Here is a 27496-nt window from a genome sequence, read left to right on the forward strand (position 1 = left end):
ATCTAGACTGACTTTTAGAGTTAACTGTTGTCTTTCCTCACATTTTAGTCAATTTCAAGAACTGTTAACCTCCTGTAAAAGAGATGTTATGTAATCTGTAACTATATTTGAGAATGTTAGTCAACTTCAAATAAATTCTTATCAAATACCTTTTTCTTGTCAACACTAATTGTTGCTGAAATATTAACCTGAACTTGCATATCATTCTATCTAGCAACTTTTCAGATTAGATTCATACCAGCTTCAGATGCCATTTATTAATTCATCAATTAATTGATTCAGTAATTATTAGTGAACACTAAATGTCAGGTACTTTTCTAGATGTTTGGGAATATCAGTAAATAAAACAGATTCTTGCCCTCAAGGAAATATTTATAGTACTGTTGTGGTATAAACAGTACTCATCAAATATTCCACTGCTTCCTTGCTTTTCCAGCATCCCTTACAGTTAGGTTTGGATCATGTGATTACAGCAAGCTAATGGCCTATGAAGGAAATAACGTGTATCATTTTTAGGCTGAGGAAGGTATAAGCTAATGTGCTCCCCAACCCTGTTATTACCTGTCGCACAACCCCAGAGGTTAAATATTCCACATGGTTCAGCCACAAGATATAATTTGAGTCATTTTGGTTACTGAGTCTCATAGTCTGTTTGTGCTACTATAACAACATACCTAAGACTAGATAATTTACAAATAATAGGAATTCGTTTCTCACAGTTCTGGAGTCTGCAGAGTCCAATATCAAGGCACTAGTAGATAATGCCTTGTTGCTGCATTTTCAGAGTGGCTGAAATCTCTGTCCTTACATGGAGGAAGAGACAGAAGGGGCAAACCCACCCCCTCAAGTCCTCTTCTAAAGCACTATGAGAGTGGAGCCCTCAGGGCCTACCCTCTGAAGGCCTACCTCTTAAAGAGTGTTGCATTGTAGATTAAATTTCAATATAGTTTTGGAGGAGACACAAACCATAGGATTCCACCCCTGAACCCCCAAAATGTATGTCCTTCTTACATACAAAATATAATCATTCCATCCCAATAACATCAAAAGTCTTAACTTGTTTCAGCATCAACTTTAGAGTCTGACTCTGAAGTCTCATCTAAATACCATCTTCATAAGATTTGGATATAACCCAAGGTACAATTCATCCTGAGGCAAATTCCTCTCCAGTTGTGAGCCTGTGAAATCAAGTTGTGTGCTTCCAAAATACAATGGTGTACAGGCATAGGACAGACATTCCCATTCTAAAAGGGAGCAATAGGAAGAAGAAATGGGTAACAGGTCTCAAGTAAGTCCAAAATCCAACAAGGCAAACTTTAAATCTTGAAGCTTCAGAAAAACAATCTTTGACTCTATGTGCAACCTTCTGGACACCCTGGGGTGAGGGTTGGGCCCCCAAAGCCCTGGACAACTGCATTCCTATGGCATCACTGGGCATAGCCCATGCTGCAGCTCTTCCTGACTGATGCTGCACACTGATAGCTCTCTAGGTTTTGGGTCTTGCTAGGGTTTGGGGGAGTGGAGCTGACCCTTCCCCATGGCCCCACTAGATACTGTCCTTGTCAGGGCTCTCCACAGTGACCTTAACCCACAACTCCATTGGACATTGCCTAGTGGAGGTTCTCTGCAGTATCCCTGGCAGCTCTCTGCCTGGGCCCTGAGGCTTTCAGAGAGGGCCTTTGAAATCTAGGTGGAGGTAGCAATGCCTCCACAAGTGTTGTACTCTGCATGCCTGCAGAGCTGAATCCCACTGAAGTTTACCGCTTGTGCCTCCTGGAGCAACAGCCCAAGCCTCACCTGGGCCCACTTGAACCACAGCTGAGGCAGCCAAGGAGTTCTGCACCTGTGAATGCAGGGAACAGACTTGAGGCAATATTGAGAGCCCCAAGGTCCCTCCTTTGAAGCCTTTCTTCCCTCAAGGCACTAGTACTCTGGGCCTGTGATGGGAGTAGCAGCCTCAGAGATCTCTGAAATGCCTTCAGGGTCATTCTTCCATTGTCCTGAGAATAGCATCTGGCTTCCTTCTATCCCTATTAATCTTATCAAATAGCCACTTGGCCACATCCTTGGTATGCTTTCTGAAGTATGCTTTTACAACCCTGCCAGTGTTTAAATTAAAATGGAGACTTGACCAGAAAACTTCTTGAGCAGACAAAACCAAAGGCCTTAAAAATAACCTAAATCTCCATCCTGGCTAACACGTTGAAACCCCGTCTCCACTAAAAATAAGAAAAAATTATCCGGGCATTTTGGTGGGTGCCTGTAGTCCCAGCTACTTGGGAGGCTGAGGCAGGAGAATGGCGTGAACCTGGGAGGCGGAGCTTGCAGTGAGCCGAGATCACGCCACTGCACTCCAGCCTGGGCGACAGAGCGAGACTCCGTCTCAAAAATATAAATAAATAAATAAATAAATAAATAAATAATAACCTAAATCTTGCTTAAACTGCAAAAACTTAAGTTGGGTAATTTCTGATGGTTCATGCTAGACAAAACTAAAACTTAACCCCAGCCATGATAAGTACGATTATGTGATTAGGGTCTTGCCGACAAGTACCTAAAAAAAAGAATTTTGTAATTGGAAGCCAACCAAATAATTTATTTTGCTTCTCCATTTTCCCAATAAATACCTGACATTTCATCATTGGAACACTAAACTTTTTAGTCTGGTGTTCCCCAACTCATGAATTGTATCTTACTCAAATAAACTCTTGTGCCTCAGATTTTTCTTTAACACCAGGCTGAGAAGTTTCCAAATCTTCTGCTTCCCTTTTAGTTCTATCTTTAATTCATTTCTCTCTTCTTACATTTTACTATAAGCAGTCAAAAGAGGCCACGCAGGACCTTCAACACTTTGCTTAGATAATTCTGCCAAATATCCTAGTCCATCACTCACAAGTTCTGCCTTTCATAAAATGTTAGGGCACAGAAACAATTCAGTTAAGTTCTTTGCCACAAGAATGGCTTTTCCTCCAGTTTCTAATACCATTTTCCTCATTTCTATCTGAGGAAGTATTGTATTTTAGTAGAGATAGGGCTTCGCCATATTAGCCAGGCTGGTCCCGAACTCCTGACCGTAGGTTTTCCTCCCATCTCTGCCTCCCAAAGGGCACGGTGGTTCATGCCTGTAATCCTAGCACTTCAGGAGGCCAAGGCAGGTGGATCACCTGAGGTCAGAAGTTCAAGACCAGCTTGGCCAACATGACAAAACCCCGTCTCTACTAAAAATACAAAAAATTAGCAGGGCCTGGTGGCACACACCTGTAATCCCAGCTACTTGGAAGGCTGAGGCAGGACAACTGCTTGAACCCGGGAGGCAGAGGTTGCAGTGAGCACCACTGCACTCCAGGCTAAGCAACAAAGTGAGAGTATCTCAAAAAAAAAACAAAAACAAAAACTTGAGAATGGGTAAGGTATAAACAATAGAAATGTATTTCTTACAGTTCTGGAGGCTAAAATTTCCAAAATGAAGGCAACAATAGGTCTGATATCTAGTCTACTCTGTTCTAGTCTGATGTCTGTGCTTCCAATGGCTCTTTGTCCTCACATGGTGGAAGGGATGGAAGGGTAAAAAGAAATGCTGTGTAAAGCCTCCCTTGTAAAGCATTAATTCCATTAATGAGGGTGGAGCACTCATGACTTACTCACCTCATAAAGGCCCCACCTTTTAATAGTTAATATAACTTTGGGCATTAAGTTCCTACATGAATTTTGGAGGGGACACAAACATTCAAACCATAGCACTGAGTGAAGGTGAGGAGTTGAGCAACACTGAACTTTCACTGCTTGCCAACCTGTGCTAGATATATGACATGTGTGAGATATAAATGTTTGTTGTTTAAACCACTAAGGATTTAGGGTCTGACTGCTGCGATACTCAGTGTTAATTGCCCTGAGTAATACAACTCTTATTATTTATTTAGTACCTTTTGTGTACTTTGCTATGCAAAGTACTAGGCTGTTTGTAATAGTGATTTGTTACAATTCTGACAGTTGACCTCCCTTGCCAAAAACGAGTCATGTTCAGTATTCATTCTGAATTATATTATCATCAATCTCACCAAATATGCTCAATGTTTTAAAAACAGTGGTTCTCGGCTGGGCGTGGTGGTTCACGCCTGTAATCCTAGCACTTTGGGAGGACAAGGCGGGTGGATCACGTGAGGTCAGGAGTTCGAGACCAGCCTGCCAACATGGTGAAACCCCGTCTCTACTAAAAATACAAAAATTAGCTGGGTGTGGTGGCGGCCGTCTGTAATCCCAGCTACTCAGGAAGCTGAAGCAGGAAAATTGCTTGAACCCAGGAGGTGGAGGTTGCAGTGAGCCAAGATCGCGCCGTTGTACTCCAACTTGGGCAACAAAAGCAAAACTCAGTCTCAAAAATAAATAAATAAATAAAATAAAAACAGTGGCTCTCAGAAAGAAAGAAAGAAACAGTGGCTCTAAATTTGATACAAGTCTTGAAATTTTAGAGGGAAAAGAAGGATTTCAGGCTTATTCTAAAAGATTTAATTAGGTGAGACAATTAGGATGAGTCCTGATTCTATGGTTGAGTATTTAATCTGCCTTATTTTCCCCAGAGGTAAAATTAGAGATAATACTTTGCTACTAATGTCACATTATTGTAATGATCAAAATGAGTTGACTATATAAATTGTGAGGCATATATATACAAATATGAGTATTCTCATTGAACCTGAACATTGATTTTTATCATATCACACTTGTGCTTTAATAAAAGGAAAACATAATGAAAACCAGGTAAGGCAGTCCAAAATGTCTTCACATTCAGAGTCTGTCTCTGAATCACCTTGGACTCTGAATCGATGTCTGCATTTTCTTTTCTTTCTTTTTTTTTTTTTTGAGACTGAGTTTTGCTCTTGTTGCCCAGGCTGGAGTGCAATGGCGTGATCTCAGCTCACTGCAACCTCTGTCTCCTGGGTTCAAGTGATTCTCCTGCCTCAGCCCCCCGAGTAGCTGGGATTACAGGCATGTGCCACCACGCCCGGCTAATTTTTTGTGTTTTTAGTAGAGACAGGATTTCACCATGTTGGCCAGGCTGGTCTCGAATTCCAGACCTCAGGTGATCCACCCGCCTTGGCCTCCCAAGTACTGGGATTACAGACATTAGCCACCAAGCCCGGCCGATGTCTGTATTTTTCAACGCAATATTACAAGTGTGGCCTCAAGAGCACTGGTGATACAGCATTCCTTAGGCAGGTCTTCAGGTCTTCACTTTTTGTTGTTGTTGTTGTTGTTGTTGAGACAGTCTCATCCCTCCATCACCAAGGCTGCGGTGCAATGGTGTGATCTCAGCTCACTGCAACCTCCACCTCCTGGGTTCAAGCAATTCTCCTGCCTCAGCCTCCCAAGCAGCTGGGCTTACAGGTGCCTGCCACCATGCCCAGCTACTTTTTTTTTTTTTTTTTTTTTTGTATTTTTAGTAGAGATGGAGTTTCACCATGTTGGCCAGCCTGGTCTTGAACCCCTGACCTCAGGTGATCCACCTGCCTTGGCCTCCCAAAGTGCTGGAATTACAGGCATGAACCGCCACTCCTGGCCAGACTATTTTTATCTGAGTTTTTCTTCCAAGCCTCTGACATCCAGTCTGCAAGTTTTGATGCTAATACTTTCTTGATCTTACAGGAAGGTGTCAATGGAAGGTTTTCAGGCAACAAGTGGGGATTCATATAACTTGCTTAAATGGTACTTAAATGAACAAACTGAAAGGGCTATGAATTTCAGTTTTCCAGTCACACCACCAGGATTAACAATCAATCAAGTTTGGGCATGAGTAGACAATGACAACTACAGCACAACTGCTGAGCAGAAGAAGTAACTGTGAGACATCAGTTTTAAGACACATCAGTTTTAAGACACATCTTGGCCAGGCATGGTGGCTCATGTCTGTAATCCCAGCACTTTGGGAGGTCAAGGCAGGTGGATCACGAGGTCAGGAGTTCAAGACCAGCCTGGCCAACATGGTGAAACCTCGTCTCTACTAAAAATACAAGAATTAGCCAGGCATGGTGGTGGGCACCTGTAATCCCAGCTACTTAGGAGACTGAGGTAGGAGAATCACTTGAACCCAGGAGACAGAGGTTGCAGTGACCCTAGATTGCGCCACTGCTCTCCAGCCTGGGCAACAGAGCAAGACTGTCTCAAAAAAAAAAAAAGACACATCTTGATTTCAGAGATATTACAATATATTTCTTGGGACAGATAAAATGCAGTAGTTACTTTATTAATACAAATAAAGGTATATAATAATAAGGCCCTGAGAACCTCAGCTACACAGGAACTGACAGATCATTCTTTCTTTTCCATCTCATTCTTAGCACTCTAATCAAGCCTTTGTAATCTTAAATCTAGGACAAAGCAACAGAAGGATTTGGGGTATGGAGAAAAGAGAACTCATTTTGGTGTCTAAAGACCTGGATCTGGGCCGGGCGCGGTGGCTCAAGCCTGTAATCCCAGCATTTTGGGAGGCCGAGACGGGCGGATCACGAGGTCAGGAGATCGAGACTATCCTGGCTAACACGGTGAAACCCCGTCTCTACTAAAAAATACAAAAAACTAGCTAGGCTAGGTGGTGGGCGCCTGTAGTCCCAGCTACTCGGGAGGTTGAAGCAGGAGAATGGCGTAAACCCGGGAGGCGGAGCTTGTAGTGACCTGAGATCCAGCCACTGCACTCCAGCCTGGGCCACAGAGCGAGACTCCGTCTCAAAAAAAAAAAGACCTGGATCTGACTCTCAGCCTTCAGTACTTTTAGGAGGTGAAGTCACTACTCTGGGGGAAATACCTGATTCAGAAGATTTTTTGGGGGGGTATTTAATGTATGCAAAAGCACTTTGTAAACTGTAACATCACTATGCAGGAGGAAGAGAACTGGCTGCACTCCAGCCTGGGCGATAGAGTGAGAGTTCCGCCTCAAAAAAAAAAAAAAAAGAAGGGAAGAGAACTAATATTTGTTGAGTGCCAGGAACTGGGCTGGGTATTTGGGCATTATCTTATTTGATCTGATGTAAATGCTAAGGCATATTATTTCTGGATAGTCACTTGCTAGCTAATCTATTCTGTAGTGGGGTTTTATTTTTCTTCTTCTTCCTGAAATAACCCTTTCATTCCCTTAAACCTTAAAGCAGAAATCTTCTTTAGTTACTGTTCGTATCACAAACAAGTTGATGACTATGAGCTCATGACAAAGCTACAGCCTCTCACTTGCCTTGTAGCAAGACACATTTGAAATAAGAGACCCTTAGGCTACCAGTGTGCTGTCTTCCCTGTGATTGTCCTACCAGAACTAGCCCTTGGGACCACGGCAGAAATTTTTTCCTTATATTATGATAAAAATTCCAAAAATAGGCCGGGCGCTGTGGCTCACACCTGTAATCCCAGCACTTTAGGAGGCTGAGGCAGGCAGATCCACTTGAGATTAGGTGTTCAAGACCAGCCTGGGCAACATGGTGAAACCCTGTCTCTACTAAAAATACAAAAATTAGCTAGGTGTGGTGGCAGGCGCTTGTAATCCCAGCTACTCGGGAGGCTGAGGCAGGAGAATCACTTGAATCTGAGAGGCAGAGACTGCAGTGAGCCAAGATCACGCTATTGCACTCCAGCCTCGGTGACAGAGCAGGACTCCATCTCAAAATAAATAAATAAATAAAATTCCAAAAACAATCCAAGATCCATTAGACAATTTATACAGATTCAGGATTCAGGTGCACAAAAAGTTGACGTCTAAAAACTCTGGCCATAGAAACCAGAGATCCCAGTAACGAGATCATTTGGGGGCTGTAACTATTCAGAGGCAGAAAAGTTACTGGCAAGAAATTTAGTCCTAGGGAAGTACAAGTCAGGAACTCTTTTCCCATCCCCAAAGTCCTGATTACCTTTGAGACTTTTCTTTTGAGACAGGGTCTCACCCAGGTTTTTTTGTTTATTATTGATTGATTGATTGACTGATTGTTTGGTAGAACCAGGGTCTCACCTTGTTACCCAGTTTGGTCTCCAACTCCTGGCCTCAAGCAGTCCTCCCACCTCACCTCCCAAAGTGCTAAGATTACAGGCATGAGCCACCAAGCAGAACTGAGACTGACTCTTTGAACTAAAGACCTAGTCTCCTCATTATCTTCTAGCTGGAAGAATTGAGTCATTGAAATGAAGTGAATCTTAATCTATAAGCTGAGGTTGTAGATCCTAGCTCAGAGGCTAGAGGGTATATGAGGCACATTATTGCATCAGGCAAGTGAAATGCTATCTTGGCCTATTAATAGGTGGGGTAAGGTGGAGTGGTGGGGGAGGTATTGAAGCAATAAACTTTATTATGTTTCAGATGACCTCAGGATGGGGGGCAAATACCTACACAAATTTGAGGAGTCCCAAGACCCATCTCATGGCTACCATCTTAGGAGAGTAATGTAATGTTTAATTTCTAACTCAATGTAACATTCATATCATTCTCTGATTATTTTATGTACATCTACATTAATTTCTCACTAAGATTTTAAGCTTGAGGACAGTAATCACATCTTACTTTAAAAAATATTCTGGGCCGGGCGCGGTGGCTCAAGCCTGTAATCCCAGCACTTTGGGAGGCCGAGACGGGCGGATCACGAGGTCAGGAGATCGAGACCATCCTGGCTAACATGGTGAAACCCCGTCTCTACTAAAAATACAAAAAACTAGCCGGGCGACCTGGCGGGCGCCTGTAGTCCCAGCTACTCGGGAGGCTGAGGCAGGAGAATGGCGTGAACCCAGGAGGCGGAGCTTGCAGTGAGCTGAGATCCGGCCACTGCACTCCAGCCTGGGCGACAGAGCGAGACTCCGTCTCAAAAAAAAAAAAAAAAAAAAAATATTCTGGGCCAGGCACAGTGGCTCATGTCTGTAATCCCAGCACTTTGGGAGGCCGAGGCAGGCAGATCACGAGGTCAGAAGATCGAAACCATCCTGGCTAACACGGTGAAACCCTGTCTCTACTGAAAATACAAAAAATTAGCCGGGCGTGGTGGCGGGCTCCTGCTGTCCCAGCTCCTCAAGAGGCTGAGGCAGGAGAATGGCGTGAACCCGGGAGGTGGAGCTTGCAGTGAGCCCAGATCACGCCACTGCACTCCAGCCTGGGTGACAGAGGGAGACTCCGTCTCAAAAAAAAAAAAAAAAAAAAATTTGCAGGCTGGGCATGGTGGCTCATACCTGCAATCCCAGCACTTTGGGAGGCCAAGGCAGGTGGATCACTTAAGGTCAGGGGTTTGAGACCAGCCTGACTAACATGGTGAAAGCCTCATCTCTACTAAAACTACAAAAATTAAGCAGATTTGGTGGCACGCACCTGTTGTCCCAGCTACTCAGGAGGCTGAGGCAGAAGAATTGTTTGAACCCAGGAAGCAGAGGTTGCAGTGAGCCAAGATTATGCCACTGCATGCCAACCTGGGCAATAGAGTAAGACTCTGTCTCAAAAAAAAAAAAAAAAAATGCATGTATAATACCTATCATAATTCTTTGTAAAACCCAGAAAATTTATTCTTTTTATTTTTTATTTTTTGAGACAGAGTCTTGCTCTGTTGCCCAAGTTGGAGTGTAGTGGTACGATCTTGGCTCACTGCAAACTCTGTCTCCTGGCTTCAAGTGATTCTCCTGCCTTAGCCTCCTGAGTAACTGGGATTACAGGCACACGGCACCACACCTGGCTAATTTTTGTATTTTTAGTAGAGATGGGGTTTCACCATGTTGGCTAGGCTGGTCTCGAACTCCTGACCTCATGATCTGCCCGCCTAGGCCTCCCAAAGTGCTGGGATTACAGGCGTGAGCTACCATGCCTGACCCAGAAAATTTATTAATGTCACCTCTTCCTATTTAACTCTGGCAGAGATTGTATCTTGTGTGATCTCTTTAAAGGTAAGGACCCAGATTACTTTTTGCCATCAACACATGTTTTTCCAAGAACCCAGCCGCTCCAGAAAATCTATTTTATTTGCAGAACTATTGCAAAATCTGACACTCCACTTCACTGGAATGCCCTTGTAATTGCCAAATGTTGTCTTGCCTCATGGAAATTCTTGGCCAGACCTATGGATTGCCAGACCTTGCAGCTGTTTACCCTTTAAGTCCAATTCTCCTATAATATCAAAACCAGTGACATTTCTTAATGACCTAATAAGAGTCAGCACTGAGCTAGTTGCCACTGAGGGTCTCAAGACATGATTGCTGCCCTTAAGTAGTTAAGAGTTTATATGAAGACAAACATGGATATTTCAATAACATATACAGACTTAAGTGATAATTTAGATAGAAGAGAAACAAAGGCGTGACACAGGAAAAAAAAAAAAAGCCTATAAGGACTCACTGGAGGGAGATATATCAATTCTACCCTCTTGTTTTGTTGTTGTTGTTGTTGTTGTTGTTGTTGTTGTTGTTTTGAGCCAGTCTGTTGCCCAGGGTAGAGTGCAGTGGTGTGATCTCAGCTCACTGCAACCTCTACCTCCCGGGTTCAATCGATTCTCCTGCCTCAGCCTCCCAACTACCTGGGATTACAGACACCCGCCATCATGCCCGGCTAATTTTTGTATTTTTAGTAGAGATGGGGTTTCACCATGTTGGTCAGGCTGGTCTTGAACTCCTGACCTCAAATGATCCAGCCACCTCGTCCTCCCAAAGTGCTGGGATAACAGGGGTGAGCCACTGCGTCTGGCCATTTATCTCTTGACCTGAAATTACTCAATGGCACCATTGAGATTTCTGCCGTGAAAATGTTCCACGTCTTTTTTTTTTTTTTTTTTTTTTTTCCGACAGAATTTCGCTCTTGTTGCTCAGGCTGGAGTGCAATAATGCAATCTCAACTCACCACAACCTCTGCCTCCTGGGTTCAAATGATTCTCCTGCCTCAGCCTCCTGAGTAGCTGGGACTACAGGCATGTGCCACCACACCTAGCTAATTTTGTATTTTTAGTAGAGGTGGGGTTTCTCCATGTTGGTCAGGCTGGTCCTGAACTCCCAACCTCAGGTGATCCGCCCACCTCGGGCTCCCAAAGTGCTGGGATTACAGGCGTGAGCCACCGCGCCCGGCTCGGTCCACCTCTCTTTACTGCTAATTTTATGTATTGGAGCCTGTACTCTGTCCATTTTGTTTTTAAGTTTTCTAGACCTGGAAAGCATGAACTGGTACCAGGTCACAAAGATACTATTTGTGTTGTGACAACTTATTCTCTTCCTCTAGGATGTTGGGACAGAATATGTGGGATTTCTACTCATCTTCATCTTTCTCCCGGGAATTGGTCTTTACCAAACATACTTTTCTTCTGAGATGAAGAAACTTTGTCAAAAGCAGTCTAATTCAGTTTGGCCAACATGGTGAAACCCTGTCTCTACTAAAATGTATATATATATAAAAATTAGCTGGGTGTGGTAGCATGCGCCTGTAATCCCAGCTACTGGGGAGGCTGAAGCAGGATCATCTGAACCTGGGAGGCAGAGTTTACAGAGAGCTCAGATCATGCCACTGCACTCCAGCCTGGGCAATAGGGTGAGATTGTCTCCAAAAAAAAGATAGTCCAATAGCCACTGTCTCCTATTTCTTCACCTCACATTCCCTGCTCCCTTCTTAACCTTTCTACTTTGGCGACTTTATCTTTTTCCCTATGAGAATGAATGTCACCCCACTCCAAGTCTTCAATCAATGTGTTCTAAAAGGAGAGAAAGCCTAAGAGTATGAGTCAACTTTATTCCTGGTACTGAACTTTGTTTGTTCTCATGTTAGTTGCCCTAAGGAACAGGGAAGAGAAGCAAAAGGGAAGTGATTAACAGGTCAACCTATTTGACTAATTTAAGAGATCAATTTAAAAGAAAATGATAACATACCAAACTCCTCTTGTATGCACATAAGGCATTAATAAGTATTTATTTTATGGTGCTTGACATGTTACGATTGCCTTTTTTTCTCCTTTTTTTTTGAGACAGTCTTACTGTATCTCCCTGGCTGGAGTACAGTAGCTTGATCTTGGCTCACTGCAGCCACCACCTCCCAGGTTCAAGCGATTCTTGTACCTCAGCCTCTCGAGTAGCTGGGACTACAGGCGACTGCCACAATGCCTGGCTAATTTTTGTTGTATTTTTAGTAGAGATGGGGTTTCGCCATGTTGCCCAGGCTGGTCTTGAACTCCTGACCTCAAGTGATCCGCCCATCTCAGCCTCCCAAAGCATTGGGATTACAGGCGTGAGCCATCGTGTCCAGCCACAATTGCCTTTTTTAACCTTGATGTTAGCTTTTTTTTTTTTGAGATGGAGTCTTACTCTGTTGCCCAGGCTGGAGTGCAGTGGCGCAATCTTGGCTCACTGCAACCTCTGCCTCCCGGGTTCAAGTGATTCTCCTGCCTTAGCCCTCCAGAGTAGCTGGGATTACAGGGGCCCGCCACCACACCTGGCTATTTTTTTTGTATTTTTAGTAGAGACAGGGTTTCACCATGTTGCCCAGGCTGGTCTTGAACTACTGGCCTCAAGTGAGCTGCCCGTCTTGGCCTTCCAAAGTGGTGGGATTACAGGTACGAGCCACCGCGCTGGGCCAGATGTTGGTTTCTTAAGCAAAAACAGAATCAGGATACCCCAGGAAGTCAACAGACATCTACCTGGTGGCCTCCTAGGTGAAAATGCTCTCCTTCAACTTACCAGGTGTGAGCACTATAACTGTGACCTGTCCTTCTATCTGGACTTTATATTATAATGATTTATGTCTGCACCTATGTCTCCATTAGAATGTAACCTCCTGGAGAAAAGAATTCATTTTCTTGTTCATCTTTATTTCCATCTACATCATCAAGTGTTTCATGTACATGTTAATGTTCAAAAACATTTTTTTAATCAATCTGTCAAACTTTGCCAAAGTGGTAGCTTGTCACTATTGCCTAGGTTTGTTGAAGTCTGCCACTCTGCATGCCAGCTAAGAATAATAACAACGGCCGGGCGCGGTGGCTCAAGCCTGTAATCCCAGCACTTTGGGAGGCCGAGACGGGCGGATCACGAGGTCAGGAGATCGAGACCATCCTGGCTAACACGGTGAAACCCCTTCTCTACTAAAAACTACAAAAAACTAGCCGGGCGAGGTGGCGGCGCCTGTAGTCCCAGCTACTCGGGAGGCTGAGGCAGGAGAATGGCGTGAACCCGGGAAGCGGAGCTTGCAGTGAGCTGAGATCCGGCCACAGCACTCCAGCCTGGGTGACAGAGCGAGACTCCGTCTCAAAAAAAAAAAAAAAAAAAAAAAAAGAATAATAACAACAATAGCAGCTAACCTGTGAAAACCATGAACAGCAACTCCCCTGAGAGCCAATGACAACTAGAGATATGGCAAGGAGTCATGTTGGGAGAATATTCATCCAGACCCTTGCTGAAACAGACCCAGAAAATGGCTCTGTGGAATCACATCCAGAATGGAGCCTATGGAGAACACCCATATTCAACAACAGTGGCTAACTTTCAGCACCCAGCAGGTCTAACCTCTGAGAGATTTTGTTTTGTGTCTCACCCTCCTCTTATGCAGTGAGGAAAGGGAGACTCTCTAGGCCAGGCAATAACCCTGAGAGGTTCCCTGACAGAGGATTGCTGAGAGACTGAGCAGATGCAATAGGAATGCCTCTGTTCTTCCCTCACTGCCTATTTTGGCCATCTCCCTGCTTTTAGACTTTGCAGTGGAGGAGCCAGAGGCTTGAGCCAAGTCAAAGATACAGGAGAAGGATCTGGAATCCACCTCAGTGGGTAGGGCCAATTAAGACAAGAGGGATGTGCACAGAGGGAAATGTTTAGAAAACAAACCTCTCGCAAGAATCTGGAGGTATAACAGGGCCAGGTCTTAATACTAGTTGGTGGGGGCTTCACTTTAGTATGTGAATGTTGGAAAGAGGTGGGATATGGAAAGAAATCACAATACCTTGATCACCAGCTTCTACCGGAGGGATCTTGTCTCTTATTGCTGCTGTCAGTACTTTGGGGCCTCATGAGTGAACCTGGCTGACTAGAACCCTAGTTGGCCTTCAGTGAAGAAAATCAGTAACTGTAGTTTGACTACCCTGATCTGCCCTACCCCTCTTTCCTAGTATCATCTAGAGAACACGCTAGGAAGAGGCTGTGGGTATAATTGAGTGTATCCAGTGTTCTGTGTCCAGGTACCAGGAGCTCTGGGTCTACCTGAGATTCTTTCCATGTGGCTGAAAAGAGCTGGAAAGAGTGTGCCTTGATAGGCAGGGGCTTCAGTTCTCATTATGCTTTCCCAATGTGGCAGCTCCATAATGCTGGAAAAACTCTGTTCCCCCAGGACCCTCTTCCTCTTCTTTGTACTATGAAGATGCAGAAGGAGAGGAGTTTGTCCATACTGTTCTTTCTCTCTGATCTGCTGTGCAAGGTGTCATGTAGCACATGCAGGCAGTGAGCATTCTTTCCTTGATTTTAAGCTCAGCAGTTACCCGGGGTCCAAAGGTTCTGGGGGCAACTGTCCTCCTTTAAGTCTTGGCTGCTCTACCTAGTAGAACTTCTACCGTTATCGTTCACACATTTTTATCATCAGGAAACTCCCAAGCATTCTGGAAGCTCTGCATGCGAGTGAGAACCACTGCTGTTGCTGTTGCTGTAGCTGTCTGAATCTATGGCAGAAAGCCAAGAAAAAAAAAATTGCTTCACACCATGTGCACCGACTCCCCTGCAGCTGGCACCGCCAGGGTGTCTGCAGAGCTATGTAAATCTTTCTCCAAGCAGTCTGTCTCTTTGGTAGCTACAGAAACAGTGTTTGTTATCCTTTAGTTTTTGGTTGACAGGCAAAAATCTGATGGCGACAGTCTCTGTTTCTGAAGTTGGAGAGCCAATCAGCAAAACCTTCAGAAAGGAGAAGGCAGCTTCTGCCAGAGGGATCTTGTCTCTTATTGCTGCTGTCAATACTTTGGAGCCTCAGTGAGAGGACTCCCTATGAAACCATGGAATTAAAGTTGTCCTTTCAGATTTTAACCTTGAGATCAATGCACAGTGGGTCAAAGTATAGTTATTCAAAGTCTTAGTAAAGAGGTAAAATGGCTCCCTGGTAGGCAAGATTATGCTATAATCTTAAAATAGGCTCACACCTGTAATCCCAGGACTTCGGGAGGCTGAGGCAGGCAGATCACCTGAGGTCGGGAGTTCGAGACTAGCCTGGGTGACACAGTGAAACCCTGTCTCTACTAAAAATTCAAAATTAGCTGGGCGTGGTGGCACATGCACGTAATCCCAGCTATTCAGGAGGCTGAGGCAGAAGAATCGCTTAAACCCGGGAGGCAGAAGTTGCAGTGAGCCAAGATCGCGCCATTGCACTCCAGTCTGGGCAACAAGAGCAAAACTCCGTCTCAAAAAAAAAAAAAAATGTTTAGGAAGACAGAGTGTCTCAGAGGCAAATGCTGTTGGTGTTTATCCAAGTGTTTGTAGATAAGAGGTTGCATTAGCCTGTTCCATTCTGGAAGTAGCTGCTTTGGAGTTGAATGGGTTTCAATCTATCATGGCCTGTAAATATTTATTAAATAGGCTGGGCACGGTGGCTCATGCCTGTAATCCCAGCATTTTGGAAGCCAAGGTGGGCGGATCACTTGAGGTCAGGAGTTCAAGACCAGCCTGGCCAACATAATGAAACCCCATCTCTACCCAAAAAAAACACAAAAATTAGCTGGGTGTGGTGGTGCACACCTGTAGTCCCATCTGTTTGGGAGGCTGAGGCAGGAGAATTGCTTGAACCCTGGAGGTGGAGGCTTCAGTGAGCCGAGATTGCACCACTGTACTCTAGCCTGGGTGACACAGTGAGACCCTGTCTCAAAAAAAAAAAAAAGAAAAATTGTATTAAATAAAACAGACTCCCTTGTTTACTCTGTAAGCAACCTACTCTTACCATCTGACTTCCCTAGTGCTGCTAACAGAACATGAATGTCTTGACCCTTGGCCATTATAATTTTCTATTTCTATTCAAAATTTTATGAATAAACTGGTATTCTGCTTTTGAATACCAGCCACTTGAGTCTGCTTTGGGAGATAAATCCATAATCTATGTGTTAGCCGATTGGATTTCTAAGCCTATATGGCTGTGGACCAGAACCTCACCCTGATGAATCACCAAGGTAAGACCATACGGCAGAGGAACGTTTGGGGTCCATAAAAACTCCCTGACTGGCTGGTTGTCTGTATCCTTCCTACTGAGACTTCTAAAGTTATCAGGCCTAGTGAAGATTATATCTATATTTGAGGAATAGCAGGATAAAATTATGTTTGGGATTTTGGTTTGGAGTCAGAGAGACTTAGTGTACATCCTTCCATTTTTACCTTAAACAAATTGTCCAATATTTCTGTGCCTTAATCTTCTCATCTGTGAATTGAGGATAATGAGGATGTCTATTTCTTAGAATCGTTAGAGAAAAAATGAAACAGCATGTTAAGTACTTCATGTAGTGCCTGACATAAATAGATGTTCAATAACCACTAATTTCTCCATGAGTAGAAAAACTCAAACTATTTTTTTCCTCTTGTCTCACACGACAACCAACACAGAAGAGTTCTGTGACCACTTTGTGGGGGATTTTCCCCACAGACCCAGCAGGCAAGCGATTCTGCAACAGACACCAGCTGAATGTGGATATCCTGTAATTTAATTCAATTCTGACACTACCTGGAGATAGCCTCAGAAACCACAGGTTGAGGACTGCCTTTCAGATTTAAACCTCAGTTCCTAAGATTGCCCCCAACTTCTGAGGCCAATTGCAAGTTACAGGTTGTTTTACCTCTGCTTCAGAGACTCCATGACCCCCTCCTTGAGTTTGATTAATTTACTAGAACAGCTCATAGAACTCAGGGAAACATTTACTTATGCTTACTGGTTTATTTTAAAGGATATTATAGTCTGGGTGCCGTGGCTGAAGCCTATAATCCCAGCACTTCAGGAGGCCGGAGCAGGTGGATCACTGGAGGTCAGCAGTTCAAGACCAGCCTGGCCAACATGGTGAAACCCCATCTCTATTAAAAATAAAAAAATTAGCCAGGCATGGTGGTACATGCCTATAGTCCCAGCTACTTGGGAGGCTGAGGCAGGAGAATCACTTGACCCAGGAGGCAGAGGTTGCAGTGAGCCAAGATTGTGCCACTGTACTTCAGCCTGGGTGACAGAGTGAGACTCCTGTCTTAAAAAAAAAAAAAAAAAAAAAAAAAAAGGCCAGGCGTGGTGGCTCAAGCCTGTAATCCCAGCACTTTGGGAGGCCGAGACGGGCGGATCACAAGGTCAGGAGATCGAGACCATCCTGGCTAACACGGTGAAACCCCGTCTCTACTAAAAAATACAAAAAAACTAGCCGGGCGTGGTGGCGGGCGCCTGTAGTCCCAGCTACTCGGGAGGCTGAGGCAGGAGAATGGCGTAAACCCGGGAGGCGGAGCTTGCAGTGAGCTGAGATCCGGCCACTGCACTCCAGCCTGGGCGACAGAGCGAGACTCCGTCTCAAAAAAAAAAAAAAAAAAAGGATATCATAAAGGATACAGATGAAGAGATGCATAGGACGAGGTACAGGAAAGGACACGGAACTTGCATGCCCTCCCCAGGCTTGCCACCCTCTAGGAACCTTCATGTGTTCAACTATCTGGAAGTTCTCCAAACTCAGTTCTTTGGGGGTTTTATGGAAACTCCATTATGCAAGCGTGATTGATTACATCTTTGGCCATTGGTGAGCAACTTAACTTTCAGCCCCTCTTCCCTCCCTGGAAGCTGGGGGCTGGGACTGAAAGTCCCAGCCCTCTAATTATGCCTTGGTCTTTCTGGTGACCAGCCCGAAGCCACCAGTAATCTTATTAGCATACAAAACTCATCACTTTGGAAACTGTAAGCCTTTTTTAGAAGTTGTAGGTCAAGAAATGGGGTTGAAAACCAAATATATGTATTACAATGTCACACTCCTTTTTTATGGGTCTCACTAGATGCCAGGTATTGTGCTGAGCACTGATAAACTTGTCCAAAGTCAAACACTTGGCAAGTGGTAGAACCAGGAGTTGAACCAGGCCAAAGCTTATGTATTTGACTAGTGGGTTAAACTGTCTCTGACGGTTTAACAAATACAGCAAAACTTGCAGTTCCAAAGTGTTCTGTGCCTTTTAAAGGAATAGATTTGGAAGAATATATATTTATTCCTAAGTTTACTTGAAGCTTTTCTTTTGGAAGTACCTGAGAAATCCGTGATATATTTTTTGAACATCCTTAACAAGGGCAAATTTTTGTTCTTTAAGATTTGATCTTCTTAATAACCACAACTTGCTTAGTGACAAGCACAGTAAATAAGGTGGAAAATCACAATAGGTGTTTTAGTCCATTTTTTGTTGCTATAACTGAATCTGAGACTTGAGAATTTATGAAGGACAGAGGTTTATTTTTTACAGTCTGGAGGCTGATAAATCCAAGAGCATGATGCCAACATTTGGTGAGGCATCTTGGCATCATAGCAAGCCAGAGGGCATCAATCACATGGTGAGAGGGCAAGAGCATGCATGTCACCTCAGGCCTGTCTTCCTCTTCTTCTTTTTTTTTTTCTATCTTTTTGAGACAGTGTCTCACTCTGTCACCCAGGCTGGAGTGCAGTAGCACGATCTTAGCTCACTGCAACCTCCACCTCCTGGGTTCAAGCAATTCTCCTGCCTCAGCGTCCTGAGTAGCTGGGATTACAGGCATGTGCCACCATGCCCAGTTAATTTTTTTTTTTTTTTTTTTTGAGATGGAGTAGTATCTCCTGAGTAGCTGGGATTACAAGCACACGCCACAATGCCTGGCTAATTCTGTATTTTTAGTAGAGACGGGGTTTCTCCGTGTTGGTCAGGCTGGTCCCAAACTCCCAACCTCAGGTGATCCGCCCCGCCTTGGCCTCCCAAAGTGCTGGGATTATGGCCGTGAGCCACCGTGCCCGGCCATTTTTTGGTATTTTTAGTAGAGATGGGGTTTCACCATATTGGCCAGGCTGGTCCGGAACTTCTGACTTTATAATCCGCCTGCCTCGCCTCCCAAAGTGCTGAGATTACAGGTGTGAGTTGCCACACCTGGCCCTCTTTGTCTTCTTTTAAAGCCACCCATCAGTCACATCATGGAGGCCCCACCCTGTTGACCTTACCTATTATCTAATCCTGATTACATCCCAAAGGCCCCACTTCTAATCAACATATGCGTTGGGGATTAAAGTTTGCAATACATAAAATTTGGGAGACACATTCACATCATAGCAATAGGAAATACCATCTTTGGTGGAAAAACATGTGGCTTAGAACGCAATTCTTTTTTTTTTTTGAGACAGAGTCTCGCTCTGTTGCCCAGGCTGGAGTGCAGTGGCCGGATCTCAGCTCACTGCAAGCTCCGCCTCCCAGGTTTATGCCATTCTCCTGCCTCAGCCTCCCGAGTAGCTGGGACTACAGGCGCCCGCCACCTCACCCGGCTAGTTTTTTGTATTTTTTAGTAGAGACGGGGTTTCACCGTGTTAGCCAGGATGGTCTCGATCTCCTGACCTCGTGATCCGCCCATCTCAGCCTCCCAAAGTGCTGGGATTACAGGCTTGAGCCACCGCGCCCGGCCTCCCCAACTTATTCTATCTTTCTTCCCAAGAGACAACTTAAGCCATGATGGAGCTGATGGCTGGTGGAGCCTTATCAGATCGTATTTATCATCATTACCATCATCTGAAAGCAACCTTGAAGCACTCATAAGTGCTGTGAAGCCAGGGTGACTAATTTTCCAATTTGCCCAGGACAGAGAAATTTCCTGGTGTGTGGGACTTATTCCAGTTTTAGCATTGGGAATGTCCTAGCAAACTGAAAAGAGTTGATTACCTCTGAACTGAGGGAGTTTTAAATAAAATGGGTCCGTTAAGACATGATTGAGACAAACATCAAAGATATGCAGAGAGTCAAACCTTCTTTTTTGTTTGTTTGTTTGTTTGTTTTTGAGACAGAGTCTTGCTCTGTTGCCCAGGCGGGAGTGCAGTGGCGTACTCTTGGCTCACTGCAGTCTCTGTCTCCCAGGTTCAAGCGATTCTCCTGCCTCAGCCTCCGGAGTAGCTGGGATTACAGACATGTTATCATGCCTGACTAATTTTTGTAGTTTTAGTAGAGATGGGGTTTCACCATGTTTGCCAGGCTGGTTTCGAACTCCTGACCTCAGGTGATCCTCCTGCCTCAGCCTCCCAAAGTGCTGGGATTACAGGTGTGAGCCACCGCACCTGGCCTGTCAAACCTTCTTTGAACCAACATATGAATAAATGGAGGCATTAACTTTTCTCTCCCATGTGAGTGAAATTTGTAGATATTTGAAGCTTACTCTTCAAAATGCCAACAAATGTATACTTACTAGATTTAAAATGTCCTGAGACACATTAAGTATAGTTCCCTATGATGTTTATCAAAGAATATAAAAGATAGATTTGCCTTTTTTGTTTGTTTTTTGAGATGGAGTTTCGCTCTTGTTGCCCAGGCTGGAGTGCAATGGTACGATCTCAGCTCATCGCAACCTCTGCCTGCCTCCTGGGTTTAAGCGATTCTCCTGCCTCAGTCACCTGAGTAGCTGGGATTACAGGCATGCGCCACCACGCCTGGCTAATTTTGTATTTGAAGTAGAGATGGAGTTTCTCCATGTTGGTCAGGCTGGTCTCAAACTTCTGACCTCAGGTGATCCGCCTGCCTCAGCCTCCCTAGGCATTAGCCACAGCGCCCGGCCTTTTTTTCGCGACAGAGTTTTGCTCTTGTTACCCAGGCTCGAGTGCAGTGGCGCAGTCTTGGCTCACTGCAACCTCCACCTCCTGGGTTCAAGCAATTCTCCAGCCTCAACCACTGGAGTAGCTGGGATTACAGGTGCTCGCCACCATGCCCAGCTAATTTTTGTATTTTTAGTAGAGATGGGGTTTTGCCATATTGGCTCAGCTGGTCTCGAACTTCTGACCTCAGGTGATCTGCCCACTTCAGCTTCCTGAAGTGCTGGGATTACAGGCCTGAGCCACCACGCCTGGTGATTTGCCTTTTTTGATAATATATCAGTAAGTAATGAGCATTGGAATATAGGACAATAAAGCATAATAGTTAAGGTTTGAAGTATGACAGGTTGTTTTGAGCTTGCTTCTGTCAATTACTATACATGTAGCCTTTGCCAAGTTACTTTATCTGGGTTTTGGTTTTCTCAGCTGTAAACTGGGAATAATAATTACACTATTACATAGGATAGTGCCCAGTAGGCCATAATAAGCACCCAGTAAATAATAAATGGTAGGAATTTTATAATTGTTGTGAATAACCTCCAGAATTATTGTCTGGGCTAAATAGCTGCAGTCTTGACCTCCCAGGCTCAAGTGACAATCAATCCTCCCACCTCAGCCTCCTGCATAGCTGGAACTTTAGCCAAATGCCACCATGCCCAGCTATTTTTTTTATTTTTTTTTTAGTTTTTGAGAGATGGGGTCTTATTACGTTACCCAGACTGGTCTCAAACACCTAGACTCAAACGAGCCTCCTGCCTTGGCCCTCCAAACTGCTGGGATTGTAGATGTGAGCCATTGTGCCCTGCCACGTGTGCTTTTTGATGGCTCATTTATATCTAGGCCCTCAACTGTATTCCAAATACTTGGGAGTTCTGGAATACCGCACTGCCTCTAAGTGCGGTATTATAAAAATTGATTAATCTGACATTTTTGGCCGGGCGCGGTGGCTCAAGCCTGTAATCCCAGCACTTTGGGAGGCCGAGACGGGCAGATCACGAGGTCAGGAGATCGAGACCATCCTGGCTAACACGGTGAAATCCCGTCTCTACTAAAAACTACAAAAAACTAGCCGGGCGAAGTGGCGGCGCCTGTAGTCCCAGCTACTCGGGAGGCTGAGACAGGAGAATGGCGTGAACCCGGGAGGCGGAGCTTGCAGTGAGCTGAGATCCGGCCACAGCACTCCAGCCTGGGTGACAGAGCAAGACTCCGTCTCAAAAAAAAAAAAAAAAAAAAAAAAAAAAAATATGACATTTTTACCAGCAGTTTCAAGTTAAAATGTTCATTTTCAAATATAATTTTACAAAGGCTCTTCTCTTTGTTCTACAACCCATTTTGTCCAAAAATTTCTTATTCTTCTCTTAATGTTCCTTAAATACAGAAGGACCACTTGGACACTGAACTTTGCTTTCTCAGGGAAGCCCAGGAGAAGAACATTTCTAAAGCACAAGAATGAGACTTTTAAGACAGTAATTGCTTTTCCCCTTTAACTTTACCCTTGATCTTATACTGAAAAAGCAGTAGATAAAGGGGCATGCATGATCCTAAAAGAGACGGTGCTATGTGAATAAAGGAACGTGAAGGCACATTTGACACAGCTTGCTGACTTTCTCTACCTGTCTCTCTCCTCCACTTACCTGCAGAACTGATGATGCCACCTCAAATCTGTTGGTCAACATCCAATCAACTACACTCCTTACTTTAGGACTGGACACAGAGTCCCCATTAAAGTCATTCTCTTAAATCCATAGTACTCCCCTAAGGTGTTCCCTTAGAGAGAGTAAATACTTTAGAAAAACAGATAAAGTCAAGAATACTGGCATTATTCACATGTCTATTTGAAAGTTGTGGATTTTTTTAAAATCTTGCCAGTCCAAAGTAAACCTATTTGAAAGTGACCACTGAGAGTTGGCCTCCTGTCTAAAGGTTTAGCTGTAAGTAAACAATCTAAAAAAAAAAAAAAAAAAAAAAAAAAAACTAAAGACCTTGTTTTTGTTTTTGATCACACTGTTCAAAGAAGGTTTTTTGTGGGTGAAAGTTCACTAGGCTGAAATAATAGAAACATTGGAGAGTGGAATTATGACCTTTACCCTTAAAGCAGGGGGCCTTAGTTTATTTTTGCTAGCCTCCTTCATGGGAGAACGTGGACACTGCTTGTCTCACTTCTCAGAATATTTTGCAAGTTGATCGGCCGGGCATGGTGACTCACGCCTGTAATCCCATTTGGGAGGCCGAGGCAGGTGGATCACGAGGTCAGGAGATCGAGACCATCCTTGCTAACACTGTGAAACCTCGTCTCTACTAAAAATACAAAAAAATTAGCCGGGCGTGGCAGCACGTGCCTGTAGTCCCAGCTACTCGGGAGGCTGAGGCAGGAGAATCACTTGAACTCAGGAGGCGTAGGTTGCAGTGAGTCGAGATCGCGCCGTTGCACTTCAGCCTGGGTGGCAGAGCGAGACTCCGTCTCAAAAAAAAAGATTATTTTGCAAGTTGATATTTGATATGAGGAGAACCAACTGAAGATAATATGTTAAGCAGTTGGGCATCTATCTAGGTCTAGGAAAAGTGGGAACAAATTTAAGGAGGGCTGGTCTTCACTTGACAAATAACCTCCCAAATCATCTGTAATGATTAAAAAGCAAAAGGAAGCTGGGTGCGGTGGCTCATGCCTGTAATCCCAGCACTTTGGGAGACCAAGGCAGGCAGATCACAAGGTCAGGAGTTTGAGACCAGCCTGGCCAACACAGTGAAACCCCATCTCTACTAAAAATACAAAAATTAGCCGGGTATGGTGGCATGTGCTTGTAGTCCCAGCTATTTGGGAGGCTGAGGCAGGAGAATCACTTGAAACCTGAAAGGTGGAGGTTACAGCGAGCTGAGACCATGCCATTGCACTCCAGCCTGGGTGACAGAGTGAGACTCGGTCTCAAAAAAAAAAAAGCAAAAGAAGGCTGGGTGCAGTGGCTCACACCTGTATTCCCAGTACTTTTGGAGGCAGAGTCAGGTGGATCACTTATGTTCAGGAATTTGAGACCAGTGTGACCAACATGGTGAAACCCATCTCTATTAAAAATACAAAAAATTAGCCAGGCGTGGTGGCACACACCTGTAATCCCAGCTACTCGGGAAGCTGAGGCAGGAGAAACGCTTGAACCCGGGAGGCGGAGGTTGCAGTGAGTCGAGATCGCGCCGTTGCACTCCAGCCTGGGTAACAAGAGTGACGCTCTGCCTCAAAAAATTAAAATAAAAAATAAGTAAAAATAAAAAGCAAAAAGTAAGAGGAATTTTTCCACTACCATGGCTCTGTATCTGTCTTGCTACAGATTGCTATGAAAACCACCCAGAAGCCGGGCACAGTGGTTCACGCCTGTAATCCCAGCATTTTGGGAGGCCAAGGCAGGCAGATCACGAGGTCAGGAGATTGAGAACATCCTGGCTAACACAGTGAAACCCCATCTGGGCCGGGCGCGGTGGCTCAAGCCTGAAATCCCAGCACTTTGGGAGGCCGAGACGGGTGGATCACAAGGTCAGGAGATCAAGACCATCCGGGCTAACACGGTGAAATCCCGTCTCTACTAAAAAATACAAAAAACTAGCCAGGCGAGGTGGCGGGCGCCTGTGGTCCCAGCTGCTCGGGAGGCTGAGGCAGGAGAATGGCGTGAACCCGGGAGGCGGAGCTTGCAGTGAGCTGAACTCTGGCCACTGCACTCCAGCCTTGGAGACAGAGCGAGACTCCGTCTCAAAAAAAAAAAAAAAAAGAAACCCCATCTGTACTAAAAATACAAAAACTTAGCTGGGCGTGGTGGCACGTGCCTGTAATCCCAGCTACTTGAGGCAGGAGAATCCCTTGAACCGGGAGGCAGAGGTTGCAGTGAGCTGAGATGGTGCCACTGCACTCCAGCCTGGGCGAAAGAGCAAGACTCCGTCTCAAAAAAAAACAAAAGAGAAACCACCCAGAACTGAAAAAGAGAATATAGCTATTCTGACCTATCCTCTGATTTAAACCTTACTTTTGAACCTTTATTCAAGAGATAGCAATATGAACTTAATCCTTCATTACTGAGACTCTAAGGGAGGTCAAAATCACAATTTCAGGAGTATAAAGCTAATTATTAATACGTGCCCATGAGTTTGCCTATGTGTTTTGGTTGGGGCAATGATAGGTCCTAAATTATCTGGAAAGGTCCAGATTTCATATTTTATTTCATAAGTCCTTGATTCCTCAGATCATGAAGTTCAGAAAATTTTCAATTGGAAACTATGATTATTTGAGTTATAGTCTCATAAGCTCTATTAACAATAATGATAAACATGACTGGGTGCGAAGGCTCATGCCTGTAATCTCAGCACTTTGGGAGGCCAAGGAGGGTGGATCACCTGAGGTCAGGAGTTCGAGACCAGCCTGGCCAACATGGTGAAACCCCATCTCTACTAAAAATACAGAAATCAGCCAGATGTGGTGGCGGGCGCCTGTAATCCCAGCTACTTGGGAGGCTGAGGCAGGAGAATGGCTTGAACCTGGGAGGCAGAGGTTGTAGTGAGCTGAGATCCTGCCACTGCACTCCAGTCTGGGTGACAGAGCGAGACTCCGTCTCAAGTAAATAAATAAAGAAAGAAAGATAAGCAAAGCTGTTTTAGGCTAAGGAAAGGCTGTTGAAGAGCAAATAGTGATCTTCCAGCCCCTTATAACATTTTACCAACGTAGTAACAGTCATATCCCCTATGTGGTTTTAATGCATACTAAAAGAATAGGGGGCCGGGCATGGTGGCTCACGCCTGTAATCTCAGCACTTTGGAAGGCTGAGGTGGGCCGATCACGAGGTCAGGAGTTCCAGACCAGCCTGGACAACATGGTGAAACTCCATTTCTATTAAAAATACAAAAATTAGCCGAGTGTGGTGGTGCATGCCTGTAATCGCAGCCTTACTCAGGAGGCTGAGGCAGGAGAATCGCTTGAACCTGAGAGGCGGAGGTTGCAGTCAGCTGAGATGGTGCCATTGCACTCCAGCCTGGTCGAGAGAGCAAGACTTTGTCTCAAGAAAAAAAAAAAAAAAAAAAAAGAATACCACTTAGCATGACTACTGCTAGAATTAGTCTCTCGCCTTACTCTAGTGTAGGTGGAGGGTTATCGTTTTATGTCCCTTCTGAGTTATCACCCTAGTACTTGGAAATTGCATGCTGTTCCCAGGTGCCAAGTACATCATATGCTCCGCCCCAACCATCTGCTCCATCATGGGTCCCCACTCACTTAATTGCAGATCACGGCCCCAAACTCCTGGACGCTCTTCTTTTGTAGGATATTATTCCCTGTGATGGGTGTAGCGTAAGAGTAAATGTGAGGCAAGGCACCTTTTTCTTTAGTTCTTCTTCCCCTTATTCTCTATACCTTCACCACATAAGGTAGTAGTATAAGTCTATTAGACTTAGTGAATGGTTGAAGTAACTGAAGGAAATAATACTTTAGGAAGAGGGAAAAATTAAACACAACACAATCTGCTCTGGTTACACAATTATAGTGCATTTGATAAGTAGGAGCTCTATTTTTAAGCTGTCTTCCTAGAAGTCCCATAAATACTTTCACTTAATCTCATTCATTAGGAACTTAGACTCATGCCACACAGACTCATTGCTTTAAGAATAAAGTCTATATTCCACTCTCAAATTTCTCATGTCACTATGGTTTTAGCTTAATGAACTTTTACCACAAAAGACTCTACAAGGGAGGCGAGCAAAATGAGTCCCTTGCCCTGCAGCTACCACCATAAGAGGAAGTCAGGTGTTGGGAAACAAAATGAGATTAGTTATACTAATTGATCAAGTTATGGATTTTTATGTACATCCAAGTTTTAGTTTATCAATGGTAGTCTTGCTAAATGACCTTTCTGATTGTCCCAGGAACGCTAACAAGATATTACTTCCTTCCCAAGGGGTTGCCTTGTAGAATATCTAATTTATAATCTTTTTACCCTACCCACAGGTCTGACAGCCCTGCCATTTCCTAACTTCTGCTGTGTGGCCATCTACCTACCTTTGGGAACCTCCAATCAATACTCACAGAGTTGGTCTCATCCTGGGAACTCTCTTGCCTCTCCCCATGGTTCATTCTCCAAGTCTGAGTTATTTGGTCAAAAAAAACCCCAAATGCTTCAGAAAACTCTCGCAAACTTGTCATAGCTTTTGATGTTCCAGGCCACAGAAGAGCCCAGGTTGGTACATAGGCCCTCCAAGTGTTTGTTTCCTCACCACTGTGAGTGACAAATATGCCTCTTTATCCTTAAAATTGTCCAGCCAGTAACTGTTGGAACACACTGACCTAAATCCACACATGCAAGGGCAAATGTTAATTCACACACCTTTCAAGGGCAAATGTTAATTCACAAAGACAATTGTAAAGTATAAACTAAAGTTCACAAATGAGAGCTGCCTTTGAAGTGAATTCAGCCCACAGACATCTTTGATTAGCACCATGTGTTGTTGCTGTTTTAAATTTTTGTTTATTTGTTTGTTTAGACAGAGTTTCACTCTTGTTGCCCAGTCTGGAGTGCAATGGCACGACCTTGGCTCACTACAACCTCTGCCTCCTGGGTTCGAGCAATTCTCCTGCCTCAACCTCCTGAGTAGCTGGAATTACAGGCATGCGGCACCACCCCTGGCTAATTTTGTATTTTTAGTACAGACAGGATTTTTCCATGTTGGTCAGGCTGGTCTCGAACTCCTGACCTCAGGTGATCCACCCACCTTGGCCTCCCAAG

General features: G+C 44.5%; 1 long non-coding RNA gene across 1 annotated transcript in view; it reads left to right on the plus strand.

Moving 5' to 3' along the window:
* The window catches only part of LOC115899125, a 59827-nt gene extending 32666 nt beyond the window's left edge, over window positions 1–27161 (plus strand). Inside the window, exon 3 of the long non-coding RNA XR_004058795.1 lies at window positions 26722–27161. This is a non-coding gene — a long non-coding RNA (uncharacterized LOC115899125). The remainder of the gene's footprint in view (window positions 1–26721) is intronic.
* The last annotated feature ends 335 nt before the right edge of the window (window positions 27162–27496 follow it).

The sequence above is a fragment of the Rhinopithecus roxellana genome, chromosome 8 (genome assembly GCF_007565055.1).
Source record: "Rhinopithecus roxellana isolate Shanxi Qingling chromosome 8, ASM756505v1, whole genome shotgun sequence".
NCBI classification, from domain to species: Eukaryota; Metazoa; Chordata; class Mammalia; order Primates; family Cercopithecidae; genus Rhinopithecus; species Rhinopithecus roxellana.